Here is a 22,700-nt window from a genome sequence, read left to right on the forward strand (position 1 = left end):
GAGGAAGGAGGCTTAAAATTTCTTGAATAAACACCAAAGTATAAATGCTGAGCACAGAACAAGCTTCGAAACCAACCATCTTCAAGACTTTCCAACTTTTAAAAGACAAACATGTCACTTATTCTGAGTTCTTTAAAAACGTTCGGAGGTAAAAACGTTTAGGTATGTAGTACTTTCTCATGAAGAGAAAGCAGACATGGGTGTTTGTTTTTAAATAGTGCAGTATGTTGGGTGTTAGGTCAGAGAATCCTTTCATATCAGGATGCTCAGAAATTGTTCCCTTTTCTACCAAACACATTTTTGTTTTCTTTGCTTCTCTTAAATCCAGATATAAGCTAGTTGATCTGCCACCGTATCTTGAAAAAACATCCTTTAAATGTGGTGTTTTAATCAGTTTGTTGTCTCAAAAAGAACAGTTATTCAAATCAGTTCAAGTTAAAAAGAGGTACATGGAAATGATAGAAGGCTACATCACTAAATTGAGGTAAGAAATATGGCCAAGCTTCATGGGAACTGGACCAGGAGATAGAAAGCCAGTGGGAACTCAGGAGTTCTCTGTCTCTGATTTTGCCTCTTTGGATCTCGCGCTGTTTTTATTTCTCCTTTGTCCTGTCTCTGCAGTACAGTATGTTCTTTCCACTCTGTCATTCCCTGCAAGTCTCCTTCATTCTCTTCTCTCCTGGATAGTTTAACCTGCTGATTCATAGCCTCTGCTTCTTACTAACATGGCTTTCCTTGACACCTACTCTGATCTCATCCCTCCATGACCTTTCAGCTTTTCTTGACCACAATCTGTATGAATAGGAGTTTAAATTCTCCAGAGAAGTAGAATCTAACTGGTAACAGGCCAGTAGATTTACAGGCCTAGAGAAAGCTGTCCATTTTTTGTCCAGTACTAGTGTCACAGTGTTCTTTGGCCATCAAGCTCTTCCCCATTAAATAGGGACCACGAGTGAGGCAGCTTAAGGGAGACTTGGGCAAAGCAGGCACATTGAATGAGATGTCCACTGTGAGTGGACTTGTACTTACTGGAAGTGCTAGAAAACCTGTCCTATTAGGCCGCAGTCATGTAATGCTGAAGTCCAGCAGATGGACAGGCAGGCAGGCCAGGAGACCAGAGCTATCACACTAGGCAGTCAGACTTTAAACTTCTCAGGCATTTTCAAAGAACGTTCTCTCCTCGAGTCTAATTAAAATTGGTTAGATTGCCAATGCCTGCTAACTGACTTGACTTAAAATGACTACTATTAATGAGCATTGGATGACACATAAAGAATAAGCAAAGAAGTGAGTCAATTTAAGGGGTAGTGTCTCACGAAGTGCAATAATAATAAAGAAAATATCTGAATTTGGCTGTGTCTGCTGAGCTGCCCTCATCGTCTCCGACAGTTTAGGATCCAAGCCGTGGAGCTGAAACCTGTATTTGTACTAGTGTAATGTTTCATAATACGTGAATTTAATGGAAGCCAGCTATCATCTTTGAGTTACTTTGTCTTTAACTCATCAGGGTGTAAATGGGTTTCAAGGTAATTTTTAATCTATATGTAAATTAGCAATTTCTGTAACAGCCATAGTATGAATTTGAGTGTGTGCAGAAAAGAAGGATTGGATGCAAACAATATTTTGAAAATAATGTCAAGAAAGAGGCTATACAAGTGATACATGACATTCAGTGAATTTGAATATAGGTTATATTAGGACACTTTCAATGAAATTATTGTCATTGAAAATTTTCTGAGGCTGATAATACATGAAGTAATATGTAGAACAGAGAATGAAAATAAGATTTTATTGTTGGGTTAAACTGTGTTAAAGGTCACACAGTTTTTCATTAGATATTTTCCATTTTTATGGAATCTTCCAGATTTTATGTGAAAGTTGATTGTATTCTTACGGAATTTGTTTTTTACTAAGATAGTAAAGTGACTTAAGGTTGGAGTGATTAAAACTCTTCTTTTGTTTTCTGATACAAAATAATATGCTTTATCTACTATTTAAATCTATGTTTATAAGTAAATATGCTTTCTTGTATTTATATCTGTCGTGTAACATGCTAAAAATTACAAAAACCCTAATTTTTCCTAATTTTAGTCAGAATGAAAGCTGCATAAATATTTTATATCCTAAATCATCTAATTATTTCTTTTTAAAGGAAGAGTGTAGCACAGGGAAATGTTCTGAAGGATATTAATAAAAATGCAAGCATTCAAAGTTCATTCTAAAGTTCAGGGAGTATTAGCCTCCAGAGAGCAGTTGTCAATTACATGGAAAGAATAGAAAGCATGAAAAGATACAGAATGGGTTATTATGGCTACCATTTTCTAGTCTCTAATAGTTAAAAGAAGGGTGGGAGATTGTACTGGAGGTGGTATCTGTACCAAAATTAAGTGGTAACTTCAAAACAAAACATGGGCCACACCACTTCAACTCTGTTAGTTGCAACTGGCTTTAATTCAGTTTGCTCTGGATTTATTTCCATTTGTTGATGAGTTGAATCATTGTCATTAGGATTGATCTCAACCTAAAATAGAAATCATTGCCTTTCTGGGGCACCTGGGTGACTCAGTTGGTTAAGTGTCTGACTCTCCATCTTGGCTCAGGTCATGATCTCACGGTTTGTGAGTTCGAGCCCCACATCAGACTCTGTGCTGATAACACAGAGCCTACTTAGAATTCTCTCTCCCTCTCTTTCTGACCCTATCTGACTTGTGCTCACTCTCTCTCTCATAATAAATAAATAAATAAATAAACTTAAAAAAAATTTTAAATGCAAATCACTGCCTTTCAGATCAATGTTAAATCCCCTAAGTAATAAAGAACTTCTATACTTAACCAAGTTACCATTTTGATTGTCCAGGGATGTTAAGTACCCTGGTTCTTTAAATATTAACTCAAAGAATTTTTAAAATTCTGACTTTATTTGTATTTATATAACCCCCTGGAGTTTAACTACTGTTCTGGATAGTTCTCACTGTGAAGTGACTCTCATGCAATTGTATTCTTGCTGGGAAATGATTTTATTGCATAAGAAAATGAATGAGCAGAGACCAGTGAGCTGTGTCTGCTGATGGACTCTAATTTGCCAACTGTGATGTCAAAGCAGATTTGAGATTTGTGACAACAGTTTGTGATTGCACTGCACTGCAATTCTGTGGCAGCAATGAACCATGCCATGCACAATCTCATTCCACGTTTTGCACTTATATAAGTTTAGTTTACATAGTCCTATGTGGAAAACTTTCAGGGGCACAGGGAAGATTGGTTGGGATTATTGTGTTGGTACTACATGTTTCATTATAGTACTGATGGCATTGAAATCTATTTCTCCATTGTCCAGAAGGAATGGTTGTGTCCCATTCTATCAAAGAACCGATAGAAAGGGAATATTCACATTGTATTAGAGGCTATGTAATATCTGGCACAAATCATAGCTTTTGTTATTACTAAACCTACCAATCTAGGTTTTCTGCTAGCATTGCCTTAAAAATAAGACCGATGTATTTTCTGCTAACTTGTACGCTACTTTTAAGTACTCTGTCTTTCATAGCTCAAAACAGTTTGGTGTGAACCAAGTGGATTTGGTTGCTTTCTGAAGAAAGAGGCACTTCTGCATAGGGTTCTCCTCACACTCATAAAATTTCAAAGACAGCCTGGTGGTTTTGGCATCCACATTCTTTTTTTTTTCCTCAAAATTTTATTTAAATTCTAGTTAATTAACATATAGTGTAATACTGGTTTCAGGTGTAGAATTTTGTGATTCATCACTTACGTACAATACCCAGTGCTCTTTGCAACAAGTGCCCTCCTAAATACTCATCGCCATTTAGCCCATCCCCCATTCTGTTATAGAGTATTTGTGAGCCAGGTCTCCTAGGAAAAAATCATGCTGATGGTAGGCAGAATTTTGATTCCCATGAACTTTGCCTCCTGATGGCATGCTGTGGTTATGTTACATGGCAAAAGGGACTTTGGAGATATAATTGCAGTAAAGACTTTGACATAGGGAGGTTAGGGGTGCCTGGGTGGCTCTGTCGGTTGGGTGTCCAAATTCGGCTCAGGTCATGATCTCATGGTTCCTGAGTTTGAGCCCCATGTCGGGCTCTGTGCCAACAGCTCAGAGCCTGGAGCCTGCTTCGGATTCTGCATCTCCCTCTCTCTTTGCCCCTCCCCCATTCTCTCTCTCAAAAATAAATAAACATTTTAAAAAACAAACAAAAAAAATTATTAACACAGGGAGGTTATCCAATCTGGAGGTACCAAACAGAGCATGAGAAAGAGTATGGGCAGCTGTTAGGAGCAATAACCATCTCCCCACATGTCCCAGACTTATCCAGCAAAGTGGCAGCCTCAGTCCTACCACTGCAAGGAACTGAATTTGGTCAACAATCTAAATGAGCTTGGGAGCAGATTCTTCCCCAGCACCTTGAGCAAGGAATGCAGCCCCAATCAAAACTTTGATTTTGGTATTTTGAGACCCTAAGGAGAGGACCCAGCCCAACCCAAATAGACTTTTGACCTTTAGAGACTGTGAGATAATACAGTAGTATTGTTTTAAGCCACTAAGTTTGTGATGATTTGTTAGAGCCTCAACAGGAAACAAATAATGTTCATTCTTGAGATATCCTAAGATGTAGTTCAGGTATTTCCACTGGTCAGATTCTGTCTACTTCCCTGGGCTTCTATTCCTCACCATTTAAATTCTCCTAACTCCTGGCCCATCCAATGACTCCTATAGCATCCTATAACATATTATGACATCTTTTAGCATCCTGTAACTTTGATAATAAATATAAGATCCCTATAACATCCTGTAATAACCTATACCTTCTGTGATATACACAAAATGAGTCTACAAAGGTAGGGAACATGGCTGGGGAAGTTACTCATCTGATCCAAGTAACCTATTTCTCTGGAAGATGACTGAATTATATCAGTATGTTTTGAAAATACACTATCTCCTTCCCACCTTCATACTTTCTGCTGACAGTCTCTTCCCTCCAAGCAATTGATTTTTAGTAGTCTGAAATTTAGATTTAGTAGACTGAGATTTATCGTATGAGACTGTAATGTTAGGCTACTTTAAGGTTGTCATTAACAAACTCCAGCACTACTTGCTCAATAGAGAATTGCCTCTCCTTGGTCCACATTAGCTCAGAGAGCAAATTAACTCATTTGTTTACTCAGAAATTTGCTCCTGGAGTTAGATGGGAAGGATATGAGTTTATCGCTGAGTTAACTATGGCTGTGAGAGCCCTTTCCATTAATTGCTGGCTATTGCAAGAAGCATGTGATGTCCATTATTTCTATTTCCTTTGCCAATTTGTGGAAACACCTGGAGGTTTAATGAGTGAATGTGCCTTTGCATCCTGAAATAAATAAGCAAGACAGCCAATTAAGGATACATGCATATAAATCAAAATTATTTTTCCACATTTGTGCTTGTGAAAAAAAAAAGACTTAAATGGCATTTGTAAAATTTCCCCCCAAATTGTGTTGGGAGTGTTGGGAGTGTTGGGAGTGTTGGGAGGTTCACTAGAATCGGAAATGGCTACCCATTTCCTCAGCTTTGGAGTCACAGAGCTGTGTGTGAATCCCAATTCCATCACTTACTGGTGTGTGATATTTATTGAGTTACCTAGCCTCTTTAGCCTCTTTGCCATGGCAATAGTGACTTATCTCTTTAATCTGTAAAGTATGTGGCACAGTTCTACCAAATACCATTAATGGTGGTGATTTTACCAAGACAGTCCATGGTCAACACCTTTTCTTTGATAGTTCTCCACACATAGCACATTCTATGTAAAACATTAAGTGAATAAGAATCTCAGATCACTTCTCCCCCAAGTATGGTTAAAGGTTTTCTCTATGTCTCTAAAACAATCAGAATAATGAAATGGGCAAGAGAGAGGGAGCATGGGGAAGGAAAATGAGATGAGGGCTAGATGTATATGGAAGCTATCCTATATAGGCTCTTGGAACAAGTAATGTAGAAATGTCACTGACAGTTGTCCCCTAGAGCCAAATCATTTTGAGAAGTCTTTAAATATAATTTTAAAATGTTTTGGTTTTCAGGCACTATCAATGATGTGCTAATATCCTGTCTTTCAAGTCAAATCTCAGACTTGAATGTGAAGTTATTTCTTGAGCATCTGAGAATAGAAATTGAACTTCCATATGCTGTGTTTCTGATGGTAGCAGGGCATGTCAAGACAGGTCTGAACATAAGGAGAATCTGAGGATCTCAGAGAGAGCTATCTTCTTAAATAGAGTACTAATATTTTTCCTTTGCTAGAAACATAAACTGCAGAAAAACACTCCGTTACAACCTACCTTCATTTTCTGCTTAGATAGATATCTGTCCTGCCAAAGGCAATTTGGAAACACGTTCTTTGTCTCAGTAGAGGACATTATGCTGATCACTTTAGGTAAAAAGTTTCATTGTCTTCCAAACAATAGTTTGTCAGGAAAAAAAAGCATATTTTCTTTTAAAAATAACTTAAAATACGAATAATCTTAGGTGAGTTTGTCTTAGCTGGAAGAGAAGACATGTTAAACTGTTTGCAACAAATAAAATACTTTTTTTTTTTAATAGAAGGAATGGAAGCTCACCATCTCAAAAGTACTGAATTTAGACTCAAAAGTCGTAAAAACCCAGGTTCACCCTAAGTCCCCTCACTCCAAACACTCATGTCTAAGTTTTGCACCTTCTTCCTCTTTCCTTTCTGTTTGATCTTCTCTTCTGCGCGCACTTGTGGTCTTACCTCCATTTCCTCTTGCCCTAGACCTTGCAAGCCTTCTAAAATCCCTTTTTCCATTGTTGCCTCCAACCCCCATTCATCTCTACAGTTCTGTTGATATGATCTATCTGAAACAAATTCCATCAGGTTGCTCCCTTACTTGAAAATGCACTGGCTTCCATTGCTTAGAGAATGAAGTTAGAACGTCTTTCTTTGCCACGCCAGGGATCTAGTCTTTGGCCATTTCTATTTTTTCAGTCCTACTATTGAGTGCCCCCCCCTCACTCCATGCCAGAAGTAGCTTGCTATTTCCAGCATCTACCAGGCTGTTTAATTCTCTGTATCTTTGCTCAACCTGCTTTGATGATCCCCCACCCCCCATTTTCCTTATAAATATTCATCTTCTAGGCTGAGCTCAATGCCAACTCTCTGTTTCTCTCTGCCTAACCCACATAGAACTGATTTCTTCCCTTTTCAAGTCTTCTCTATATTTTGTGGAGACTTCTGGACATAGAGACTGTAATATTTTATTGCATTTGTTCACAAGGCCATTTCCCACTTCCAGACTTAATCTAAATGAGATTAAAACTATACCTTATCTAGCCAGTAGTAATGTGCATGTAGCATGCAGTGGACACCCATCTGGAGAGAAGAAAGGAATGGAAAGTCCTGGGATGGAGCCATATGCATGCTAAGAATTCAGACAAGACACGTAGTTTCTCTGAGCTTAGCTTTACTCACCTGTAAAATAACCATAGTATTGCGAGCTCTTTCCATTGTGTTTGGAAGAAAACCATTAGAAAAAGCCTCTAAGCACCAGCCCTAGATGCCACATACTCTTTGCTTTCCTCTGGGACTTCATTTCAGGCCTCTATCCCTCTTGTTCCCAGTTTTCCAGAGGAATTTACCTTCTGGTAGTTTACAGAATGTGCCAAACTGTTTTCTCACCCTTCCCAGCCCTCCCTTGCACATGCTGATTCCTCTGAATGAGAGGCACCCCCCTCCCCCGCCAAACTTTGCAGGGCTGCCTGCTTCTCATCAAACATCACCTTCTCAGAGATGCCTTGACTAATCTCTCTGACGTAGGTCTCTCCATGTTATGCCTGGGTATTTTTTTATAGTATTCTTTTTTTTTTTTTAGACAACTCCATAGTTTATACTTCTTTTAAGTATATGTTTAGGTTTTTTTTTTGTTTGTTTTGGTTTTTTTGCTTGAATTCCTCACTGTAATGTCAACTCCAGGAGAGTGGGCAAAGATGACATTGTTCCTGGTGACTGTTTCATTCCTAGGGCCTGACACATAGCAAGCACTTAATAAATATTTGTTGATGATATATGAACTAATCTCTAAGGTTGATTTTGAAGACCAGGTACAGTTGGTGAGTGAAGTTTATAAACCAAGAGCACTATACAAATAATGTGAAGCATAGTTACTATCATAACCGGAACAAGCACAGAGAAACAGGGAAAATATGTGCCAACTTCCATTTTCTCAGGAAATGAATATACAGCTGGACAACAAGTAATTACTCATTTCCAAGGTTGAAATCTCAGTCTGAGTGACTAGTCCAGCAAGAGAGAGAGGACTTTTTCATGCCTAGAGGAGGTATTATTTCTTAACATGTTTTCTGCCATAAGCTGACTAGAGTTCTGGGGCTAGAGAAAGTATGCTCATACTTTTGGTGAAGGAGGAAGGTGGTGTGGGCTCTGGGACTCAGGGTCCAGCCAGAGGAAATGTCTCCCCATGTATGGCTCTTTCATATAGATCTACTTGGTCTGTTTTTAGTGTGAAAAGACTTCAGTCTGGGCAATTAGTTAAAATAGGGTATATCTCAGTTAGGCAGGTAAAACACCAGCCAGTGCAGGATTGGTAAATAGATGACCAGAAAAGAAGAGATGGGCCATGGTTTTCTCCATGGTTTTCCCAGAAACATACCTTTTCTTTATCTAATTTCCCCTCTCTATACCCATTGCCTATCTGTAGAAAGGGGATAATAATATTTACTTGATAGGGCTATTGTGAGAGATGAATCAGATATGTAAAGAGTTTGGAATGTTCTAGCATGTAGTAAGCTCTTAAAAAGTGCTATTTTTATTGTCAACAGCCCATCATTTCTTTTTTTTTTTTTAAAAAAATTTTTTTTTCAACGTTTATTTATTTTTGGGACAGAGAGAGACAGAGCATGAACGGGGAAGGGGCAGAGAGAGAGGGAGACACAGAATCAGAAACAGGCTCCAGGCTCTGAGCCATCAGCCCAGAGCCTGACGCGGGGCTCGAACTCACGGACCGCGAGATCGTGACCTGGCTGAAGTCGGACGCTTAACCGACTGCGCCACCCAGGCGCCCCCCATCATTTCTTATAAACATGAATCAGGACTCAATTTTTCCCACCTACGGAGAGTAGGAATAACACAGTAGGTTCTCAGATGTCACCTAACTGCCAAACACATTAGCTCCAGAATATAACCAGGGACCAGGGGCCCTAAAAAAGGGTGCTCCTATTTATCAGGTCAAAACCATCTTTCTCTGGTCTTTCTCCCTCATGGCTGTTGTATCAGAAGCAGGAAGATGATACATTTTTGGATTATTTTCCCTAAGGCTCAGAGCTCTAATGATAATGAATTCACTATTTCATAGGACATAGAAGTATAGTTTAATAAATCATAATATTCTTCTGATTAGATTATTTTATCAGTTTAAAGTTATTTTTAATTTTTAATTTTACGCTTCAGAAAAGTTGTAAAAATAATACTGATATTTCTTATGTACTTTTCACCCAGCTTCCTCTACAGTTAGTCTTATTATCACAGTACGATGGTCAAAATGGAGAATGTAACCTTCGCACAATAATATTAACCCAAGTACAAATTTTATTTTGATATTAGCAGGTTCTCCACTAATGTCCTTTTTCTGTTCTAGGATTCTGTCTCAGGTCTCACTGCATTTGGTTGTCATGTCTGCTTAGTTTCCTCCACTCTACAACTGTTTTTCTCTTTCCCTGTCTTTCATGAACTTGATACTTCTGAAAAGTTCTGGTCAGCTGTTATTGTGAAGACTTAACCCTCAATTTGGTTTTATCTGGTGTTTTTCCCTTGACTAGATTGAGGGTATTTATTACCAAGAAGAATAACACAGTGATGAGCCCTTCTCAGAGCCAGATGTCTTATCACTGGTGGTGTGAACTTTGGTTACTTGGTTCAGGTGGCAGCTGCCAGGTGTCTCAAGTGTTATTATTTTCCCCTTTGTAATCAATCGATATCTTGGGCAGAGATACTTTATACTATGAAAATGACTTGTTTCTTCTCCAACTTTCATCCACCATTTTAGCATTCATCTGTGGATCTTGCCTGCAACAAGTTGTAGTGTTTTAAGAGTGATTTTCTATTCCCTCATTTCCCACGCCCTCACATTTATTAATTAGAATTCATTTGAAGAGAGAGCTATCTTTTTTCCATTTACTTATTTATTCAATTAGTTATATCAGTATAGATGCATGTATATTAACGTGCTTTATTCTATGAGATATAATACGATGCTATCATTTTTTTTTTTGTTTGTTTTTGTTGCTCACGTTGTTCTACTTTTGGTCATCGTAAGCTCTTTCAGGTTGGCTCCTGTGGCCTTTCCACATCCTCCCATCCTTATTTTTTTTAAGTTTATGTATGTATGTATGTATGAATGTATGTGATCTCTACACCCAATGTGGGGCTTGAACTCATGACCCTGAGATCAAGAATCACATGCTCTACTGACTGAGCCAGCTAGGTGCTCCTCTCCCATCCTTTTTTTGAGCATTTCTTTACTTTTTAGAATTTTAAGATGCTCTAGACTCATCTTGTATTTTCCTAGCCTCAGGCTTGGAATTAACCACTTATTCCAAGAAACCCTTTGGTTCTTTTTTTTTTCTTTTGGAGAATGGCTTTTAGAAACTAAGATCTGAGCAGTAGGTGTGTTCATTGCTGCTAGGGTGTCATTGTTCTTCCTTCTTTCCTTATTTGTGACTTCTTTCCTGAGCATGAGAAACTTGGTCCTTGTTATCTACAATATATTTACTTACTTTGTTTAACCCCTAGTAAAAGAGAAAGTGGTTCCAGAATTGCTGTCCCAGTCTCCAGAGAAACAAATTTGCTGTGAACTCATAGTTCACACAATTTTTAAAATTTTTTTTTTTTTTCAACGTTTATTTATTTTTGGGATAGAGAGAGACAGAGCATGAACGGGCGAGGGGCAGAGAGAGAGGGAGACACAGAATCGGAAACAGGCTCCAGGCTCTGAGCCATCAGCCCAGAGCCCGACGCGGGGCTCGAACTCACAGACCGCGAGATCGTGACCTGGCTGAAGTCGGACGCTTAACCGACTGCGCCACCCAGGCGCCCCATAGTTCACACAATTTTTTAAAATTCATAATATAATTCTGTGCTAAATCATACTCCCTACATGCATGGTGATCATTATGATTTTTGGCTTCTGTTGTTTCCAAGAGAAGAAAACCTTTGCAAGAAGTACTCTCATACACAAACTAGAAGGTGCTTTACCTACTTCATTCCATTTCCTAAAAACTTCAAAAAATATTATTTGTATCTAGTAGGTATTGTTTGCAAGTTAAGATCCAAAACCTTGCATTTAATGCATAGTTTATTTATATTTTCATGCTTCACTGTTTGGATAAGTATATAGTTCTAATTAAAAAGTAAGAGATGACACATAATTTCCTTATTTTTTTTTTTAAGTCAGGAACAGTAATATTGTTCCCGGAATATGAAGATACAAGTCTGCTCTGGGGTCATGACAGCTGTACTTGAGATTCAGGTGCTCACATGAACAGACTAAGTAAGTAACAGTTCTTACAGAATGATATGTGAATGAAGGCAATCCCCATTTGTGGCATGTGCATGTATGAATGCATGCACACGTATGTACAGGCACACACAGGTGCATGTACACGTATATGTGGGTACACATATAGTCCAGGCTGAGGGCTCATTTTCCAAATCAGTTTTCTCATCTAGTGAATGGAAGAAATATGTTCTTGATATTTGCTTTCTATTTTAACCCTTTGGAATTCTCTTTTGCAGTTGTGTTCAAAAACAGCTTACATGTTACTCAAGATGATGTTACTTTACCTTATAGTCACATCTTATATGATGATACTATTGATATTATCCAGTTTGATCTTTTTATTTATCACTCTTGGCTCTGAATAACTTTTGGCTATTTCAAATATGCTTCTTAAGGGTAAAAAATGTTCAGCCCTTAAAGAATGAAATTTTGAGGATGTTAAGAATGTGTCCCAAGGATGATAGTGACCCCAAAGAGGACTCCCCCCAGCCTAGACTGCTTCTCTCCTCTAACACAAGATGTGAAGCAATTGTAGCATTGTTAAAATAACTAGTCATCTCAAAAAGGTGCAGCATACTTAATATCCTTAGTAACATTTTTGTGAGTTGATTAAAAATCCTGTACTCTTGGGGCACCTGGGTGGCTCAGTTGGTTGAACATTCGACTCTAGATTGCAGCCCAGGTCATGATCCCAGGGTCATGGGATCGAGCCCTGTATCAGGCTCCTCACTGATCAAGGAGTCTGCTCAAGATTCTACCCCCCCCCCCACTCTCTCTAAAATAATAATAATAATAAAGATCCCATACTCTTGTTTCAGTTTCATGTTTAGAGAAATGGGAGTCCCAAAAGAATAAAAGCATATACCTCTAACAGCAAGCCAGTGACATACCATTCTGTATTACCAACGAGTCTGTCACTCCTTCGCTCCTTCCATCCCTGATCCACAATCCCTCAAAGACTTGATGACAAGGCAATGATAGGAGGTTGTGTTTCGGTGGGATGCATACTAGACTGGAATCAGAAGACATGGTTAGGAATCCAGGTGTTGATCAGATGAGGCAGTAGCTTTGAAATCATTTGAATGATATCAAGCACCCACAGGTTGATTGTGAATCTGAAATTGAGAAGCTAAGGCTTCAAAAGTCAAGGCTTACTATATTTTATATGAACTATTTAATAATGGGATAAAAAATTGCTAAAAGAGGTCAGGCTTTTAATAACCCAATATAGTGGATCTCTTAATTCTTAATAAAAAAGTATAAAAAGATGAAATAATCTAGCCTGTAATCATTCTGCCAAGTCATGAGGTGTAAGCAGGTAATTTTAGAATGTTCTATAACTGTACTTTAAACCACAGATTGCATTAAAAGTCAGGGTAGTAATTTTTCAGGTCTCCTACGGCAGGATTTATTTTCTTAATATAGAAATGTTCAATTCATCATGCAAGACTTTTTATATAGGTTAGACCTCTTCTCCATGCCCTCAAATTTCTTTACTTCCATCTACCCATGCTTGTCCACAGCCTATATACACTGTACTTATGTGTGCATGTTCACTTACACACACACACACACACACACACACACACACACACACACTCCTCAGTACAGGCAAATTAAAGCTAAGTGGGCATAATTGGCCACCTCTTGCCTTATAATTTAGATTTCAGAAAAAAAAACACCTCTCTCCTGTTTTTCTCCTTTTGAGCAAACTATGGAGAAATGTATTAGCATCCTTACGTTTCTTGGCCTCATGAACTCGCTTTCTTCCCTTGCATGTGAACCTCATGGTCTTGCCAAGGTTTTCTAATATTGGCATGTCAAATGCTGATTACAAGCCTCCACAGGCTGGGTTCACACTGGCCTCTTGGCTTTTTACAGAACCTTACATAGCCTTGTCGCTAGCTTGATGTTAAAGCAAATAATGCTAGCATCCTTAGTAAGGCCTTTGCACTGAACACCATGGAAATTCGACCACAATAAACATGCTGAGAATAAAATCAGGCCCTGCTGTAATTATTAGGTCAGAGGCAGGTAAGTGCAATTATTTCTTTACTGAACAAAGGCAGGTGGGGAGTAACTGGTTCTGCAATAAGAGGGCAAGGTGTGCGAGGGCTGGGGATGTTCAATCTGTAAGCCCACATGCGTTCAACACCCACATAGTGCTTCCTATATATTTTTCCTCTCTATGCTATTCTTTTTCTTTGTTTTTAAAAGCAGTTCTAAATTGCATAGCATTTTTTTTTTCCCCTTCTCACACTTCTTTCTGTGCTTACAGGCAAGGACAGTAAATTAAGCATATCTAAGGATTTAATGCTCAGAATCACCTTGGATAATTGGCTTAAGGGGTTGAAGCACGATTTTCCCTGTGTCTCCTTGTCTTAATGCTACTTCTCCTCCGAGGGTACATCTGTCAATAATTGATGGAGCTTTCTTGGGTAAATGAGCTGTTGCTTGGGACATTATAAATCATATTTGGAATCAAGTTTGTTTTCAAGCTGCTTTTAAAGTCTCAGTGCTGTGCTAACTGAATAGAAAATGCTAAATGTTTGCGGGAGTAGTACAAGCCCTCGAGTGTTAAAGGCACGAGCTGGATTTAAGAGAACAAATGGAATTTATACCCTCTAAGGGAACCCGAACACATCTATTTTATCAGAAAAATGTGGAGATTTGGCAAGGTACTTCTAGAAGGACACTGCCTGAGTACCTGCTGTGTGTTGGGCACTGCGATCTGTGAGTCACTTTGGGTACCTGAGTTAATCCTCAAAAGACTCACCTGGCAGGTATTACGAGGACTCTTCTAGAGATGAAGCAACAGAGGCTCAGGAAGGTTGATTACCTCCTCAGTGCATGCAGGGAGCATGTGGTGGACTTGTAATTGGAATCAGTCGGTCGGACTGTGAAGTCCTTGCTGTCCTCACTCCATGCTCTGTGACATGGTCTTCAGTCTTTGTTTGGTAGTATCCTGGTGTTTTTCATGTGTTTGGGGTTGAAACAGGCCAATGGCCCCTGTCACCAAACCTCTTGCAAGTCTCCCAGCTGTTCCAACCAGTGCCTTTTATCTTCACTTTTATCTGTTTGGTATTAGAGGGCTTCGGCATGAAATTTTGATAAAAAGGTCCTTCTGGTAGAAGAAATTTGAAAACTACAGCTGCATGAGAACAGTAAAAGTCTATCTCATACAGTGAAGACATTAGTATAGGTAAGAGCAGGTCTGATAGGTAAGAAGTTGGGCAATATTTTGCTCCCCTCTCTGCCTCAACCTACACATCCAGACAACATCCTAGAACATCCCTACTGTAAGCCTGGCTTCAGGATGAGAGCTAAGCTCAGACTCAAGAGTCCTGGGTTTTCATCTTGCTCAGTCTACTGTGTGCTGTGATTTTCCTGTCTGTTTCCACATCTATGGTTAGAGACAATACTCCTTGTTCCACCAACCTCAGAGCCTCGTTGTGATGATTGAAGGTGAAGGAAGACTGATAGCTAGAATGTAAGGTATTGTTACTATTGCATTTTTTGTTTTTTAGTTATCCATCTGATCTTTAGTTAAGCTTTCAAAGGCAATATGCTAAAAGTTGAGGGTGTTTTAGCATGAGACAGATGGACATGTAAAAGGGATACAATTTTTTAAAAGCTCATTCAGAACAATTATTTTAGAGACAATGGTTTATTAAGTTCATAATATCTGCCTTTGAGTTTTAGTTATTTGCAATTTTGGCTGCTGTTAATTTTCAGACTTTCTAGTGAAAAGATACGATAATGAATCACTTTGCTTTTTTTCTCTTTCCGAACTGTCAGGGCAAGTAGACACTAGATTTGAAGGATGAGATGGCTGGTATGAGACCCAAATTACTATCTGACTCATGCTGATTGAGATAAGGAGGAGCTGTTTCCTGAAAGTCTCTGTCTTTCATTCTTTCTTCCTTCCCCGCCTCCTCCTTTTCTTCCCTACTTTCCAGCAAACCCTTATTAGATACCAACTGTCTGCATATGTGAATAGAGTATAGTCTCTGTTCCAAAGATACTCAGGCCAACATCTAAATAAATACACACTTCACTGTGATCAGATACCAGGTCTGCCTTCCCCTTACAGGACACCATTGCAAACACTGCTGGGAGCCCTGAGGCCCAGATGCCCTGTGGGCTTGGGGAGGTCTGACAAGGTCTCTTGGTGAGTGGTTAGCTATTAACAGCATGGATGATTTCATCTCCACATTTCTTTGGCTACTTTGTTTCTAGCCTACTTGAAACCTGATTATTCTCTTGGCTTTGTAATACACAAGGATGCTCCTCTGCTGGAATCCTGGGAACTTTATATATTTTATGCTCTCTTTCTTGGTTATCTTAGCTACCCCTGGTTTTGACCTAAGATCTGAAATGTGTAGTACTTCCATGATTCTCCTTCTTCCCCTTTTCCCTTCCAAGACACTCCTTCTCTCCCTTGTCTCCTGCTTTTATCTCTTTCTCCTCTTTCCTTCTGCCACCCCTTGCTTTGGGAGATTAGAGGTAAGAAAGTTAGATTAGTTATGGGAGACCTGAGGAGAATGTATGGAGACAATTGCGAAGAAAACAGAATTGAGAACCAGTAGTTTAATATTTTAATCTTTTTTTCCACTCTTCACTGAATCCTCCTCAGATTTTCTGGAACTTTCTCGAATTTGATTTTCAGTTATTTTGGCTCAGCAAAGGAGCAAATAGTTTCTAAGTAGTGCCTGTGGGGGCAAGCTTTTCTTTTTACAGACAAGACTCCAACTGATAGTGCTGGGCTATGCAATTAATGTCACTTGGCACAACTGAACCTATTTCTTAAGGATTCTGTGTTTTGAAGGCATTCAGTGTCTGCCATTTTAGGACAGTGGCTCCAACAGGCACTTCTCCCTGTAGCAGAGGCCAGATTTGGAGTGCACGAAGATGGAAAGGTTTGTTTGCTATGCATTAAAATGAGAATTAAATTACAGAGAAGGAGCCCCTTCTCTGTCCAGCCACATACCTAACTATGCCCACTTTTCCCTGCAGAACTACTTTTCTTTCTTGAATGCAGCTAGTGAGGCCCGTGCTGTCATAGCAGGTCTGGCTCAGGAGGAACATGTCCGAGGGTTTCAGATGGGTCTGCTGCAGTCTGTCAACTGCCACAATCAGAAGCTCACAATCTTTGGGGCCAGACTGCCCTGGTTCAGTCCTGGTTCTGTCATTGATTGTGAGCTTGGACAAGTGACTAATCTCTCTAAACTGTTTTTTTTTTTTTTTTTGTTTTCTTTTTTAATCTGTAAAATGGGGCAAATAAAAATGATTTTTGTCTCCTGGATTGTGTGAGGAGTAACTGAGATAATGATAGCTTTATCTAATCCATGATAATGATAACACCTGGCAATTATTATAGTACTTAAATTCCAACAGAAATCAGTGATGAGAGTTAGGACCCTGAATGAAAATAAACTTTTTCTAATTCACCTAAGGTTAAGTGTTTGTCCAGGTGAATTTGTGTAACTCCTTTAGTGTTTGCTTATCTTAGAATATTGCTAGATGCTCACACAAGCTGACATTGAGTCAGACACTTACATGACTGTTTTAACTTCAGTATCTCATTTAATCTTCCTCGAAACTCTGCAGGGTAGATGAAAGTATCCCTGTAGCAAAGATGAGACTAGTGAGTCTTGGAAATGTTAGATAATTTGTCTGAGGGTTTCATACCTGGGTCTGTCTGTGCTAAAGCCCGTGCTCACCTACCACACCATGGCTTTTGCTCCACTGGTTTTTCTCACCAGGTAGCTTGTTTTTCTGAAATTGTCCACCATTTCCACACTAGACTTTGAAATGTCCCCTTTTCTTCCCCATGGAGCACATACTCAAAATTCTGTGTTTTACTCACTCCTGTGTCTTCTGAATATTCAGGGATCACATCCTCCTGGCTCTTCTTTGCCCATGGAACGTGACTTTTGCAGATCTAGACCTATCCTTTCTCTAAGGTTGGACTCAGAACCTATCTTCTCTAAGAAACATCCATCCTGTGGTTAAGATGCATACTCAACCTAGTGCCACATTGATCTCCCCTTTTGTGAATTCTTCTCTGTGTGTTTTAAACCGTATAATATTGTATAGCATTTAGTAATTCTTACTTGAAATGGTAATCATCATCATCACTACATTTATTGAACACTAGTTGGTGCTAAACTCTTTACAAGCATTATCTCACTTAATCTCGCGAGAACCCTACTAGTTAGGTTCATCTATTTTTTCCTCACTTTGTGGATGAGGAAGTTGAGATTTTGAGAAGTTAAGTGACAGGCTTAAGGCACAGGCTTAAAGTGCTGATGGAACCAGTAGTCAAATATTCCCACCCTGGAGCCCAATCTCTTATTTACTATGTTTGCCATCCACTATATTATTATTATTTTTAGTGTATTTATTTAGTTTGAGAGAGAGAGAGAGAGAGAGAGAGAGAGAGCATGAGCAGGGGAGGGGCAGAGGGAGAGGGAAAGACAGAATACCAGGTGGGTACTTCACTCTCAGCATGGAGCCCGATATGGAGCTTGATCCCACAAACCATGAGATCATGACCTGAGCTGAAACCAAGAGTCGGACACTTAACCAACTGAGCCACCCAGGTGCCCCTGCCATACACTTTAGTCCTGTGTTCTCAAATGCAATGTGAGCTATAGCCCCTAGAGTTAATCCTGTAGTGCCAAGGCACTTAACAAAGGGAGTTTTACTGATTGATTCGTTCAGTGGAAATTTTTAATGTGTATACTGTGCTTGTCATTGAGGATGGTACAAAAGGCCAATTCTAATCCTCACCTGACTGTCTTCACAGGGCATATCAAACCACTCAGTCCATAGAAAGTACTTCAACATCCCTCTGATCTATAGAATGAGGGACGGGGAGCTATTGACCTATAATCAAAAGCAGGTCACAGATCAATGTGTGGGTGTCCAATACCTTGAATTGATGATATTCGGTTCCACTACTCCATTTCTGGCAGTCAGTTGGATCCATTGATCACATTTACCTTAATTACTTTTGAGAGGAAGCCTTTCAGTTTCTTCCATGTCTGAAGAGAAATGCATGCAACTATTTTCTTGAAAAGATGAAGTGTGCAAGAAAAAGAAGATTGTTAACAATGACAATAAGGAGATCAAGGAAATTGCAGTGTAACCTGATTTTCTGCAAGTAAAATTCACACCATCATAGCAATGGCTGCATTGTTTACCATATGTCAGGCACTGCTCTCAACACCTTGTATTTAGCTTATTTAATCCTGGTAGCAACCCTATGAGGTAGAAATAGTATCTTCACATTATCACAGATTTATAAATAGTCTTAGATTAAAGAGTGTGTCCAGGTTCACAAAGGGCCATGAGTCATCACTTGGTCAGTCTGACACCAGCGGCCAAATTCTAACCACTTTATTGTACTTTCTACCAAAGTACCAGGCTGGAGAAGATGGGGGAGGGGTAACTTTTTCTTACAGTTCTTGCTGAGGAAGGGGACAAGAAAGGTAACAAAAAGAGAAAGAAGCCACTTAATATTTGTTGAACTCCAAGCACTGTAGAGGCACTTTATATAACAAAAACTCTGTGAGATCAGAATTCTCTCTTCATTGTAGAGATAAGAAAACTGAGCTTCAGAGGTTAAATGACTTTCTCAATGTCATTCTCTTTTTTTTTTTTAAGTAGGCTCCACCCCCAGTGTGGAGCCCATCACGGGGCTTGAACTCACAACCCCAAGATCAAGACCTGAGCTAAGATCAAGAGTTGGTTGTTTAACCAACTGAGCTGCCCAGGTATCCCTCTCAATGTCATTCTCTTGGCAAGTATAGAGTTCAGTTTTGAATCAGCCTGAGCTCTTTCTGTCACCCTGAAGGTAAATTTAAATAGAAGACTCTTCTTGTTCTATAACATATCTGTGATCCATGGAAACATCTAAATTCTAAACTATTTTCCTTTTGACAAACAGCTTGTGTTTTGGAACTCTATTTTTGTAGTCCTAATTAAGAAATCATATTTGCTACAAAGCAGATTTAGTGAAAATTTGAGTGACATGGTAGAATAAAAGGTCACTTACTAGATCAGGGTTGAAAGATGGAGCTTTTCAGGGTTTTGTGTCCTGTTCTTAACTCTTTCATCAACTAATTATACGGAGAAGTGAAAAAAACATTTTGTCTTCCTTGGGTTTAGTTTCTCCAGTAGAAAAGCTGGGTAAGATGGTTTCAATGTCCTTTACGACCATAGAATTCTGTGATTGTTTGAAGACCAAACTGCAGAGAGTTCAAGCTTTCGAAATGCCCATGAGGGGATCACTTCTATTTCTCAGTCCCTCCACACCTTTGAATATGTGATGAAGGCCCTTGTATCTCTTGGATTATTACCACAGTCTCTTAGTTGGTTTTTAGGTTTGCTGTCTTGCTCCAGCACCCAAAACAAATATCCTATTTGAAACATTCTCATTTTATATAAGATGAAATAACCCATTGAAAAAATGTTGAACTATCATGAAGCTCTTTGCCTACTCAATCAATGAGGATTGAGATACAGGACAAGATACAGGGAGATACAGGACAAATACTGGAATCTGTACTAGCTCTCACCTCAAACATTTTACTAATTATATGTCCACATCTAAAGCACAGATTTGACCAGGTCACTTCCCTGCTTAAAATCCTTTAATGGCTCCATCCGTACGATTGTATCTAAGTTCTTCTCTCCCTCTCCTCTTTGTCTTGTCCTTCTTGCCCAGCACTCCTTGGATACACTGTGCTGTTTCTCACCTCTTTGCCTGTGTACTTTGTGTGGCATGCCTGGCCACCCAGCCGGTTCTTCTTCATCCATTATGTCTCATCTCTAATGCCATTTCCCTTAGACTAGGTGGGTGCCATGCCTTGATCTATAGGTAATACAGTTGCCTCTGTTTATGTTGAAAATATCTGTTATCTGTTTCTCTTAACAAACTGGGAGCCTTTTAAAGGAACTAGGTCTGTATTTTACTTACCTTTGAATTCCTGGTGCCATCATGGTCTCTGGCATACAGTAGGTGCTCAATAAATGTTTACTAAATAAATGAATATGTTGACCCCTCAGTGATAAAGAAATACCAGTTTATAATTGCTAAGATATTCTTTATATGCAACTCAAATTTCCTTCTCCAGTGGCCCAAATTTTGACCCCTGGAGTTATTCAGAACAATTCCCTTTCTTTCACCACAATACAACCTTTTAAGTATTTTAATTTGGTTAAATCTTCTGTTCTCTAGACTGAATATCCTTAGTTCTTCCATGTGTCTTCTTATGTCGAGATTGTACACTCCCTCACCATCCTTCCTGGCCTTCCTTGCTTGTGTTTCAGTTGTGCCTCTTAAACTGCCCAGATCAGAACTCAAGGTTCTAGTAATTATTTCAAATAGCAAGCAGCCCCAGGAGGATAATCCTCTCTTCTGCCCTGTTTACTAAACTTAAAAGTTACCTATAAGTTGTATAAGGTAGCAAATGACTTTAGTAATATAATACATATAATAAAATATGCATATAACAAAGTATATTAGTGTATTTAAAATATAATAAAAATATATAACAAAAAATCCAAAAGCACTTTGTGCTTTATTTTAGGAATCTCTTACAATAACACTGCAGGGGAGAGGAGGGCTGGGTACCACTGTTATTCTGTTCCTTTTACAGATGAGGAAACTCAGAGTGGAGAGAGGGTTATGTTATTTTTTGGAAGGCATAATAAGAAAGTGAGTGTGGAGACATGACTGGACCCTGGACTGATTTGTTTAGAGCAAGTCCCATGTTCTAAACCATCAGCTATACACCAATGCCCCATATGCCCTCTGTGAACTTTCCAAGTGTAGAATATACTTGTGTCTAAGGTGAAGATGATACTAATTTTTATCATGCTCTCAAAGGAGTCCTTGTCTCCAAAGAGGTTCTTAAATCTCTGCATTAAAGGCAGACTGACCTTGAGCTTGTAGCCATTTTAAACACCAAGTTTGTTTTCCTGTATACCGTTCTTAAATATCTTCCCTCAGCTAGTGTACCTGGTTTCCCGGATTTACCTTTAGCACAGTAGAACACTTATCCCTGCAGAATTTTGTCTTGGTAGTTCCGTCTGTTTCAAGGTCATTTCTCTCCATTATTGTACCTCTGTTAACGTACTTGCTATGTCCTTAAATAATCTGATGAGCATTCTTTCTTGATCATTATCTAAGTCACTGCTGGTAATGAAGGCTGGCCCAGGAGAGGGTAATAGCTATGAAAATGGATTTCAAAGCCTGTGTCTCTCTGTATATATTTATCTCTTGACGTTGTTTCTCCGGAGTGAGAATATTGATGTTTAGATAAGCTGATGCTCTCAACCACTGACAGCCTTGCTGTGTCCCTGATTCAGGATTTCTGAGAGGCTTAGTTTCACAGTAGAGGTGAGGCTTAGTTTCACAGTATGGCATTTCCTCTCCACCTTCTTTAGTACTCTTGTATTCTATGGGCTTTCCAATTAACTGGGACTTGTTTTCTTCTTATACCACTTTTGAAGCACATCCCATATTCCACCTAACCAACCCCCTACCCCCCACCTCGTAGTTTCTGAGAAGTCAAGCCCCTGTCAGGTAACAGGTAGCAGGAGTAAGGTCAACCCCAATTTCTTTTCCCCAAATTTTCAAGTCATTTTAAAGAAAAACAGAACTCTGATATTAAGGGTGGGACAGCTGCAAGTCTTCCTGTTTATTTTCTAAAAAATTTGTCATATGGGCTACATCTAGAGACAGTAAAGAATTCTTTCAAAAATACATATTTTCAATTTCTGAGGAAAAATTATCCATGGCTTTAGATTTACCTGCAAACTTTAGACTGACTCATCTTCTCTGTGATTGGTAATAATCTACATTTTGGGCTAGTTTTAATCTTTTAGGTCACCTACCTACATTTGGTCATTTGGTTTTTCTCCTTGGTAACAAGCGTTATTTGATTCCATATTCATGATTTATACCTTTGATTCTACCTCATTTTTCAAAGCGATCTTTTCCCATTAAAGGCTCTACCTGCTGATTGATTCTGGTTCCCCCACTAAATCCCTGCCCCCGACCTTCTCTAATAGCATTTTCAGCCATTTTTTCCCAGTTTCCTATGAATCAT

General features: G+C 39.1%; 1 long non-coding RNA gene across 1 annotated transcript in view; it reads right to left on the minus strand.

Moving 5' to 3' along the window:
* The window catches only part of LOC102902414, a 31,342-nt gene extending 16,877 nt beyond the window's left edge, over positions 1 to 14,465 (minus strand). The window contains exons 1-2 of the long non-coding RNA XR_006588931.1: positions 14,354 to 14,465; positions 12,468 to 12,589 (exon numbers count right to left, since the gene is read on the minus strand). This is a non-coding gene — a long non-coding RNA (uncharacterized LOC102902414). The remainder of the gene's footprint in view (positions 1 to 12,467; positions 12,590 to 14,353) is intronic.
* Positions 14,466 to 22,700: the final 8,235 nt, after the last annotated feature.

This window comes from Felis catus, chromosome D4, assembly GCF_018350175.1.
Source record: "Felis catus isolate Fca126 chromosome D4, F.catus_Fca126_mat1.0, whole genome shotgun sequence".
NCBI lineage: Eukaryota > Metazoa > Chordata > Mammalia > Carnivora > Felidae > Felis > Felis catus.